Source organism: Centropristis striata, chromosome 4, assembly GCF_030273125.1.
Source record: "Centropristis striata isolate RG_2023a ecotype Rhode Island chromosome 4, C.striata_1.0, whole genome shotgun sequence".
NCBI lineage: Eukaryota > Metazoa > Chordata > Actinopteri > Perciformes > Serranidae > Centropristis > Centropristis striata.
In genome coordinates, this window is record NC_081520.1 from 19,240,764 (window position 1) to 19,252,132 (window position 11,369).

Below are 11,369 nucleotides of genomic sequence, written 5' to 3' on the forward strand. Positions count from 1 at the left end.
ATGGACTCAAACCTGCTGGATTTGAGGGCTAAGCGCTCGCCGTGACAATCTGCTCTTTAATGGTTCTAAAACCTCTTTTATTTTCCTCCTCTCACATTATTGTTTCTCTCTGCTGCTGTTTCACTTACACACATTTACACTACAGGACAAAAGTTTGGAAGCAACTTCAATTTTCTGATTACAATGTCTTTCTTAAAAAAAACTGTATGGATTCTTTGGATTTTTGGACTTTACCTTTATTGAATTGAACCAAGGTGTTTAGTCTAAAAACCAGATAAAACAGTAAATCTGAGGGAAATGATCTTGCTGCATGGACAGATAATTTACCTTCACAAGATTTATTAAATTAAGATTGATGAATGTAGAAATAAGCATGTTGAACACTTAAAATAAGAAATTAACTCTTGTTAATTTACGATAACTATGATATTTAAAATACTTTCAGAATGAACAAACTCAGAAACAGGATCTACTTTTATGTAAACAAGCTCTATTGGCCCTAAATTTATTATTACTATATTCAAGTACATTTACTATTTCGAGTTACTTGCACTTTTCTTGAGTATTTCCATTTTATGTAACTTTATACTTCTACTCCACTACATTTAGCTGGCAGCTTCAGTTACCAGCTACTTTTTGTTGTCAAGATTTAACATGAAAAATATGATAAACTTAAATAAATACATCAATACAAATCATCTAATAATATATTTAGAATATATAAAACAATCTGAGTGGGTCCATTCTGCATAACGAGTACTTTAACTTTTGATACTTTGAGTTTGAGACCCCTTTAATATAACATCAAGTTCAAGTAAAAGTCCTGCATTCAAAAGTACTCAAATTACCTGGGGCCCGCTGGAGGCAGTATCACAATGACCAAAAAAAGACACAAAATTACAAAAAAAAGACACAAAATTACTAAAAAAGACACAAAATGACCAAAAATACACAGAATTACCAAAAAATACATAGAACTATTAAAAATGACTAAAGGTGTATTTTAACTGGGAGGATTTAAAACTATACTATCATATGCAAATAATATTCTGAAATCACTGATATAACTGTGTGTGAGATGTCATTTTTCATTTTGTACAGTTACAGCTGCAGACCTGCTACACTCGTGTTTTGAGTTGTTGTTCAGATATCTTGATAATACTATCATAATCACGTGGTAAACAATGTGATGTCATGATTCTGTATATATATCTCTCTCTGTAACTGTTTCCTCCTATGATCATCTGCCCACTGACATCAACCACATCCTTTATATTTCTCTCTTTTCTTTGGACAGGGAGGAGAGTCACAGACAAAGAACAAAAGGAGCTTTTTTTTTTTCTTAAGAGACCCTTGAAATGAATGAAATATGACATATTCCTTTTAGAATGCCATTGTAACATGCCAGAGGACTGTTTGTGTGTGTTTCTCCTCCTCCTCCTCTCTGTCTCCTCCCAGGTGTTAACCAGCTGACCAATCAGAGGAGGTGTATTCAGGCTGAAATAGGACCATTGTGACGATCACCAGCGGCCATCTTGTCCTTGTTGTGTCTTTGTCTGTGAGACTGGGTTTTTTTTTTCATTTGACATTTAAATTTGACTTGTTAGTGCTATTTAGTGGGGTTGGGACTAGGTAACTTGGGGTTCCCTGTACATTTGCACTCACGTAGTTGACTTTCTGTTTCTCCACTAGGTTTATTGGTTGTGCCACCCTTGTATTGTTTTGAAAAGCCTTTTTGTAGAGTAACACAATTCACTCTGGATTTCCACCCTGACTCATCTCATCTGAAAGTCTATTTAGCCTACCTATCTTTAGGAGTTTTAAAGTGGCTACAACGTTCCATTTTACAATAATATTCTAATAGTTTCCAGTGAATATCAATGTTCAATGTGTATGTGCTGGATGGTGTAGTACCTTATGAAAAGTAAGTGTTTTATGGAGTTGCAGACGAATACATACTTCCTACGGGCACTGCACTAGTGGATAAACACGAATGGTGTAAAAGGGACCAAAAAGACACAAATGACCAAAAAAGACACAAAATGATTGAAAAAAGACACAAAAGGACAAAAAGAAGACACAAAATGACAAAAAAAACCACAAAATAACTAAAAAAAGACACAAAATGAGCAAAACAGACACAAAATGACTAAAAAAGACACAAAATTATCAAAACAGTTTTCCCCACATATTGTACATATTGAAGTATTGTCTTTTTTTTTCAGCCTCTCCTGTCCTCTCCTCTCTGCTCTGTGTAAACAGCCTCTCAATGTTCAATGTGTATGCGCTGGATGATGTGGTTCCTTATGAAAAGGAAGTGTTTTATGGAGTTGCAGACGTTGTAGTGTGGCATTTAATGTATGAATACATGCTTCCTACTGGCACTGCACTAGTACATCACAATGCACAATGTAAATGCACAACATTTATTATCATTATCATGTTAAACTGGAGAATAATGTGCTAAAAGTTAATGCAGGTAATCATGTTTTCTCTGTTTGATATATGTTGCTGTGAGGAGATTGTTTTTTCCTCATTTTAATCATTTAAAGTATTTCCAATCCCACCAGGTTATTATGTACTGATACACTGATACAGCGTATCAGAGTATTGAAATGTTCCTTGTTGGTGCATTCTGCTAAATGAGGAGCGTTTGTTCCCAAACGGAGATGTTTCATTACTCCTACAATGATTTTTCAATATTGAGCAATAAGTGCTTTGCAGAAAAAACAAGAAATGATTCCAGGTATAACTCATAACTCACAACAAAGCAAAGCACGGGCAGAATGGGTAATTTAGTGAAGCACATCAGGTAATTTCAGATAGTTTATTCTAACAAATAGAAATAGTGAAATCAGCATTTTTGCATGCTGAGAATTGAATCAGGACTATTTCATTTGAAGCAAAAGGCTGACTCCCTATTTTTAGCACACTCAGAACTCTGAAAAATTCATAAACATATGGCACATTTAAAGCTGCAACCTAAAGACAGCTCCCATATTTCATCATTTAGCCTAAACCCAGGGGCTCAGCAGGCTGCAGGCTAGAGCTGCTTCTGACTCAACTCCTGCCAGCTCTGTGTGATTTTGACTTTTTGTACCCATAACAGAGAGAAGAAATCCTCCCCGTAGCCCTGTCTTGGGTTTCGAAGAAATCTCTCCATATGTAGGCAAAAACAAACACACACATGCACACAAACAACAACTAATCAATGTGAAGTTTGTGCCGGAGCAAAACGGTGAACTTTCAATCTTGTCCACAACCTAAAAATCAATTCAGTGTCAAGTTATGCTTCAGTTGCTAAAGCAAAGCAAAACAAACAACAGAAAGACATCAGCAGAGAATTGGAAAGTCAAATAAATCACCCTTATCAGTTTCAAACAGAGGGAGCCACTGAATCATCCTGCTGCCAAACAAGACCTTGTTTTTGTACCTTTAATTAGACATTTGCCTTTTAAAAGTCAGCACTTGGCAGCCGCGTGGCCTCGAAACGGCCAAAATAAAAACAAAACCGGAGGAATGATGCCCTCAGATGTGTCCGACCACTGCTGACAGGAGATACGGGAGATTTTCACTCGTTCATTTAGTCAAAGAAAGTCGACACAATGTGGAACCCAAAGGATTCTGGGACGGCCAACGAGCATAACGGCAGAATAAACGGCTGCTTTTTGGCCCTTCGGTCATCCTGCATCCTAGGATGTCATTCACATCATGGTGCACTGTAAAAAAACAAAAACTGTTTAAAGTGGCTACAAGGTTCGATTTTGGATGGATGGTGTGGTACCTTATGAAAAGTAAGTGTTTTGTAGAGTTGCAGACAAATACATACTTCCTACTGCACGAGTCTGATAAACATGAATGGTGTAAAAGGAACCAAAAAGACCCAAATGACCAAAAAAAGACACAAGATGACGAGAAAAAGACACAAAATGGCTAAAGAAAAGACACAAAATGACTAAAAAAATGAAACTAAATGATAAAAAATGACACAAAATGACCAAAAAAGACACAAAATTACAAAACTAAAAAAAGTTGTTTTTACGGTAAAAAAAAACCCAGCAGCTATGGTTGCCAGAACTTTATCGTAATAAATACGGTGCAACTGTTTTTAATATTACGGTAAAATGATATTAGCACTGTTGATTTCACGTTTAAGATTGCCATTTTATCCCATATTTTGCCATAAAAAATAAAACGTTTTCCCATCAAAATATCAGCAAAAACTGTAGTTTTAGGGTAATTGTGTCCTTGTGACATGATGGTATTTCTTCTTTAATTTTACATGAAAAAAAACAGTTTTCTACAGTTTAGAATTTTTGTTCTATTCTTTGATTTACGGTAATTAAAAGAGTGTTTTTGTTTGTAAAAAACAGCAGCTGTGGTTGCCAGAACTTTACCGTTATAAATATAGTGCAACTTTTTCTAATATTATGGTAAAATGATATTAGCACTGTTGATTTCACGTTTAAGATTGCCATTTTATTCCATATTTTACCGTAAAAAAAAAAAAAAAGTTTTTCCATCAAAAGAAACGCTGTTCTGCCATATAATTGACAAGAAAATACTTTATAAATGCTGCATAAAATACAGATTTTACCATTAAATGTTACAGTATATTTTTGTTAGAGATATGGTCACAAAATTACTGAAAAAGGTCGTAATATTAATTTAAAAAATACATTACTCCACTGTAAAATGCTCTGGCAACGTGTTTGTAACAAAAATATACTTTGATATATATATATATATATATATATATATATATGTATATATTAACCCATTTATCATTTTACGGTCTTATACTGTCATGGTTTAGCAGTTTTTCACCGTAAAATTGACAGACTTTTATTTTTTTACAGTGTGTCAATATGCTGCTCGGAGTGTTAAAGCCTCCATTCATCTCCTCAAGGCCTCCAGCAGCTCAACACAAAACATGTTTTCATCTCTTTTCTCTTCTCAGCTTTGTGTTATTGTATGTGAGATGATAAAGGTTGTCGGACTGTGTAAACACAAGAGAAAAAGAAGTCCAGAACTTTTACTCTCTGCCAATGTCTGATATTCTTTTTAGGAATATATTTGAAAAAACCAGAACAATAAAGCCAACAGTTAATCCAATCGAGACCTCTTGTGTTCTGTACTTTAACATTTCCTCACTACACTCTAAAAAAATGACACTGGCTCAACTTAAAAAAATTGTTGTAACAATTTGCATTTATCTTTTTAAGTAATTCCAACAAGACATTATTGAGTATTTCCCATGAGACTTAGTCTAATAAACCAACATGATTTGTTTTGTCCTCTACAAGCTTCATTATGTTGAACCAACTCAATTTTTATATCAACGTTTTAGTGTTAATAAGTGGTCAAATTACTCTATTCAAGTTGCTATAACTCCTTTATTTTACTCTCTTTCTACTCAGCAAAGTCCATGCAAATTGTTACCTCAGTTTTATTGAGTATAAGTAACTTATTTCACTTAAGTCAGACATATTGTAATACAATATTAAGTTTCATTTCCTTAATACTTTTCCTTGTTAAGTGAAGGCAGAAATGCTGATCCAAAATCAATATATTTCTGAGTTAAGACATCTTTCTTCACTTTTAATTTTGGTCAACTTCTTGAAATAAGTTATCAACTTAATCAAACACACTGCAAAAAAAGAAAAGTTGGGTGAACTCAAAATTTCAAGGCAACAAACTTCGATAACATTTTAAGTTGGACAATTAAACTAAATATTTTTAAGTTTTTAAATTTTAAGTTTTGTTTTTGAGTTTGCTCAACTCTGAATTCAGATTTTTGAACTTATAATTTTACATTGTAATAACTTCTATTCCTTACTTCTGCAATGTGCTGAATTGGCACGATTGTAACGCCGCTATGAAATGTCAGCTAATGTTGCGACCACAATTTTGAGTTAGCATTGATACGCTAATGGCTACTCTTGTAGCTGTAACAAGCAGCGCCGCTAGCATCAGTTAGCCACTAGCATCAGTTAGCCGCTGGCATCAGTTAGCCACTAGCATCAGTTAGCCGCTAGCATCAGGTAGCCGCTAGCATCAGTTAGCCGCTAGCTTTCGCTAATGACCGAATTTCACCGCTTTCCTGCATTTCACAACAAAGAAATAAGAGTTAGCAGAACTATTGTCCCTTGTTGTGAACCCCAACTTAAAGATATAAGTAAGAACAACTCACCAACTTGTTTTTGAGCAGACAACTGGCTTCCTTTGTTGTGCTAATTTACATTATTGCCCTAAATGTCAATAATTTATATTTCCAAGTTTTACGAACTTAAATCAATGTTTTAGGCCAAAAAATACAAGTTGGCTTTTTTTGCAGTGCAATGGACATGTAACAAATTGTATTTTTTATGCTGAAAAAGCTGATGTTTTTAAGTCATACTAATTAACCTCCTCAATCTTTTCTTAGAGTGTATGCATCTTCCACTGAGGCCTTTCTTGTGTTTCCTCATCCCTTCCTGTAGCCTTTAGCCTCCTCACCCTCCTCACCCTCAGCCCTGCATCCTGTCTGCAGGCTGCCAGCCTCAGATAAGGTGTCTTGGCAGGCAGTTGGAGTGCTGTCCTTCGCCTCGCTGAGTGGGAATCCAGGAAGCTGTGTTTCACGCCACGTCGCTGGAACAATAGGACAGGGAGGGAAGCAATCGGGATAGAAACAAAAAAAAAAGAGAAAAAAAAAGAGAAAAATGAGTTTGGGACAATCAGAGTCTTTTTCCTGCCAGAAGTAGATACCAAACTAACACGCTTAGCAACACTTTTCTCCTCTCATTTCATTCTGTTTCATTATTTGTATTCTTAAAAGAGAAATCCTCAACATTCACTACACAAAAGATAGAAGGTAGATGCAATTTTCACTTTTTATTTGTGTGATAAAGCATTTGAGTGCTACGTTTCAGTGGATCCAACGGCTTATTTAGTGATAAAGACGTGTTATTAACTCTCTTTTTCTGCGTGAGCTTCCTCTAATCCTCCAGTTATACAGGTTTTAACCCTTTATTGGGCCCACATGGATTTGTACGAGGAGAACTTGACTATTACGGTATATTAAGGCCAAGTATGAAATTTACTAGATTAAAGTGGCAAATCTACAAGAAAAGGACCAAAGAAAGACACAAAATTACTAAAAAGATACACAAAATTACTAAAAAGATACACAAAATTACCATAAAAAGACACAAATGTGCTGGATGGTGTGGTACCTTATAAAAAGTATTTATGGAGTTGCAGACAAATACATACTTCCTATAGGCACTGCACTAGTCTGATAAACACGAATGTTGTAAAGGGGATCAAAAAGACACAAAATGACCAAAAAAAGACACAAAAGACACAAAATGACAAAAAAAGACAGAAAAAAATGTGCACTCTCACAATACAGTTGTACTATCAACATCTTATATTAAAATCATGAATCCACAGGTGGCAGTAATATGTCCAGGTATGCCACAATGAGCCAACAAAGACAGGAAACATGGAGAAACGTGCTACGTTCCAACTCACATACTCTTTATTTTTACTTTTAGTTCAGACTCCAGCTGCAGTTTACTACAGTAGGTATTGTTGTACAGCTGGGACACAATACCTTCTCATAACATGCTGCACTGCAAAAAAGGTGTTTAAAAACAAGATAAAAACACTAAATCTGAGGGAAATGATCTTGCTGCATGGACAGATAATTTACCTTGACAAGATTTCTTAAATTCAGATTATTAAATCTAGAAATAAGCATGTTGAACGCTTAAAATAAGAAGTTAACTCTTAAAACAAGATAAATTAGGTGGGCCACTAGGTGAGGTTACCACTAGGTGAGGTTACCGCGAGGTGAGGTTACCGCTAGCTGAGGTTACCGCTAGGTGAGGTTACCGCTAGCTGAGGTTACCGCTAGGTGAGGTTACCGCTAGGTGAGGTTACCAGTAGGTGAGGTTACCTCTAGATGAGGTTACCACTAGGTGAGGTTACCTCTAGATGAGGTTACCACTAGGTGAGGTTACCTCTAGATGAGGTTACCGCGAGGTGAGGTTACAACTAGGTGAGGTTACCAGTAGGTGAGGTTACCTGTGTATACTGCAGGAGGGATGTTACACATGTCCTTATTCTCGCGATATAGCCTTTATTTTTAAACTTTTCTATAGTGATTTTTCGATTTAAATAAATGAATAAACGTTTAATGTAGCCCTTATTTAGTTGTTTTTGTCCCACTAATGGATTAAATGCTGACTCTAAATTTAACACATTATAATTAGTTACATCCCTTAAAATCAAGAGGGCTTCGCGACCCCTGGGGATCACTGGTGTAGAGTACTATGTCACATCCTGCTTAGCGTTCCATCCAAACAGCAACCAGGCTGTTTTCAGTGGAGAAAAAAGACCCTGCTCTTCTACAGGGACAAAAAAAGTCCCGAAAAAAAAGATGGCTCTCGTATTTAAATTAGGGCCGTTTCGGCGAGTGAGACCCGCCTCATTCCGGTAGTGGAAACAGCCCTAATGTTCACGTGCACAAACATGTTCTGCTGTTTCCACTTTGGGAATAATGGAGCATGCCATTCCATTTGTATTCACAGTGTGTGCTACAAAAGGAAGATGCACAACAATAGACTCTGAAATAGCACAAAGGCCATTTGAAACATTGTGAACGTGTGAACCTGTGTGTGTGTGTGTGTGTCCATGCGTCCGTTAACTGTGTGAAGCAGATGTGTAGTGTGGCTACACAAGCTGCCATCAGCAGTTCCGCTCTCTGTCTGATTTACAGTGAGACGTTAATCAGGCTCATGTACACAAACACAGTGTGGTGTACCTCTTTCACACCATGTCCACATGTGCACACAAACACTTTCACAACCATCCTCCTCCACTCTGCTGCAGCCTCGCCCTGCTCTGCTCTCTGGGCCTTCCAGCCAGACAACCCACAGGTATCCACTCAGCTCACAATCCAATCAGATGGAAAATGTTGCCAGGTCTGGTTTGCTCTCAAGGTACTTTTAGAGTTTTGTTTTTTTAAAGGATCCAGAGTCTTCAGAGAGTTTTCACACAGCACTAAACATCTGGCGCACGTTGTGCCGGAGGCCTTGTCTCTTTTATTATTTACACGCCATATGACACAGACACCACGAGCCACAAGTGAAGCACAAGGTGGCAAACATATGACGTGTGTTTGAAATGAATTAACTCACAGCTTTAGTATTTCCTACATAGTGTATATTGTACCGCTGCAGGTGGTGTGATTAGCCTCCAGCTACAACCACAAACAGCTTTACCTTTTCAATAAATTGTTGATGAAGCCTTGAAACTAAGGCCATACATACACAGATTAAAGGGGAGCATGTCTATATTCCCCTCTTTGTATGAGACCCGGGAACATAGGACCCTTTTTCCCCGGTCTGTTACTTTTCCACCATTACTGCCAAATTCCATGGCAAATAGGTCTCCCTTCTGTTATATTTTGTTCTTTATATTAAGTTTACTTATCTGGGATCAAGTTTTATCCTTGTTTATTATATTTAACATTACTTTAGTTTAGCAACATACGGCCCCAGATTAATTGACACAAAGACTTAACCTGTGCCTAGTAGACTTTTCCCCATGGGATGAGTTTACTTTTGTCCCCTAACCCTAACCTAAACCCACCCTAACCCTAACCTAACCTAACCCTAACCTAAACCCACCCTAACCCTAACCTAACCTACCCTAACCTAACCCCTAATAGGAAAAAGCTAAGCCTCGATGCAAGACATTATGATTAGGTTGTGGGAATATACAAACATGAGTAATCCTAGATTTAAAAAGCCAAAAAAAGGAACTGCAATGTAAGCAGAAAGTAGCTGCTGTGATCATGTAAGTTTTGTGCTGCTTGAGCTAAGGTGGGCCATGTGACAGTAGACCTGCTGGCCATGCTGAGAGTCTACCGGAAAGATTGATAGATTGCAGGGAAACATCGGACTCTTTTTCTGGACCAGACCCAGGCATGCAGGACCTAAAATATATTTTTGCACAGCAGTACATTGCTCAGTTTCCATGCCTGCTTTTCCAAACTGGAGAGGTGCAGACTGCCATCTCTCCTCAGCAGCAGGACTCTCTTCTTCTTCTTCACCCTCTGACAGAATCTGACATCTTGTCTCTACGGTTCAATCTGCTACCAGATATATCACTCTTCTTCTATTATTGTCACATAGTATCTGACCTCAGTCTTCACCAAAGACCACATGAGAATCAAAGTGGTCCAGAACTATATAAACAGTTGGTCAGTTGCAGAGGGCATGGGAGGAAGTCACAGATTTGTGGGTAGAGTATGGGGGACCACAGCAAGTAAACATTGTAATTTAAAGCATCATCCCATTGAGTGGTGCTTGGATCAAACGCAGATGGGTCAAAGTTATACGCAGCATGCTGCATTTACCAATAAATGTTGGAAGTGCTTCAAAAACTGCCAGAATGAAACTCATCTCCATAAATAAATCTGATAATTAGCAAAGAAATGTTGGAGGGATGGTTATAAAGGGTTCAACATCCATTGAATATGGGCTTAAATTTGTCTCATTAAGAGGCTGATCTACAAAAAGTCCCTGATTTGCAAACATGTTTTGCTATGCACAAATACAAATTTCTAATTTGTAGCTTGTATTTTGGTTTTGACAAATAAGTGTGTATTTGTAAATATATTGTGTATTTGTAAATGCACAATGTTCCATTTGTAAAAACAAAAAAAGACATTTGTAAAACTGAAAATTCTGTTTGTGAAATGTGGGGGGAGGTCGCCAAAGTTTACAGTGGTAAAAATGTGGGTCCCTCAAGAAAAAGGTTGGTAACCACTGCACTAGATCACCTTCTGGTGCGTTTGCAGGTATTATTGAGACAAATGTAAGCCCATGATTAAATGACCTTTTTAAATAATCATAAATAAAGTTATTAATTCAGGTCATTCAGTGTCACTGCAGCAGAAATGAAGAAAATCACCCTCTGAGCTTTAATATTAGCACATCTGCTCATGTCTTTCTCTTTTTAATTTAAAAATCTTTGCAAGTAGCTTGCAAAAAAATAATTCTAATGTGGCGTTCTGCTGGTGAGGCCTGGTGTCAGTGTGAGCAGGAAACATTGTGTTTGAGTGGCAAAGGTGCCTCATCTAAAATTGAGTACAAATCAAAATATTGAATGTCAAACATGTTAAAAACACTACCTGCAGTGAGACGTCTTTATACAAGCACAATAAAACCCAAGGTTGCTCTGCTGAATGAGAATATATCATCATTTTGCATCAGAAAGCGATCAAACCTCCACTAACCTTCTCCGCTTGCCAGCCACATTTTGACTTTTCGACACTTGTGAAAAGCCGAATGGTGCTGCATGCTGCTAAAAGATAT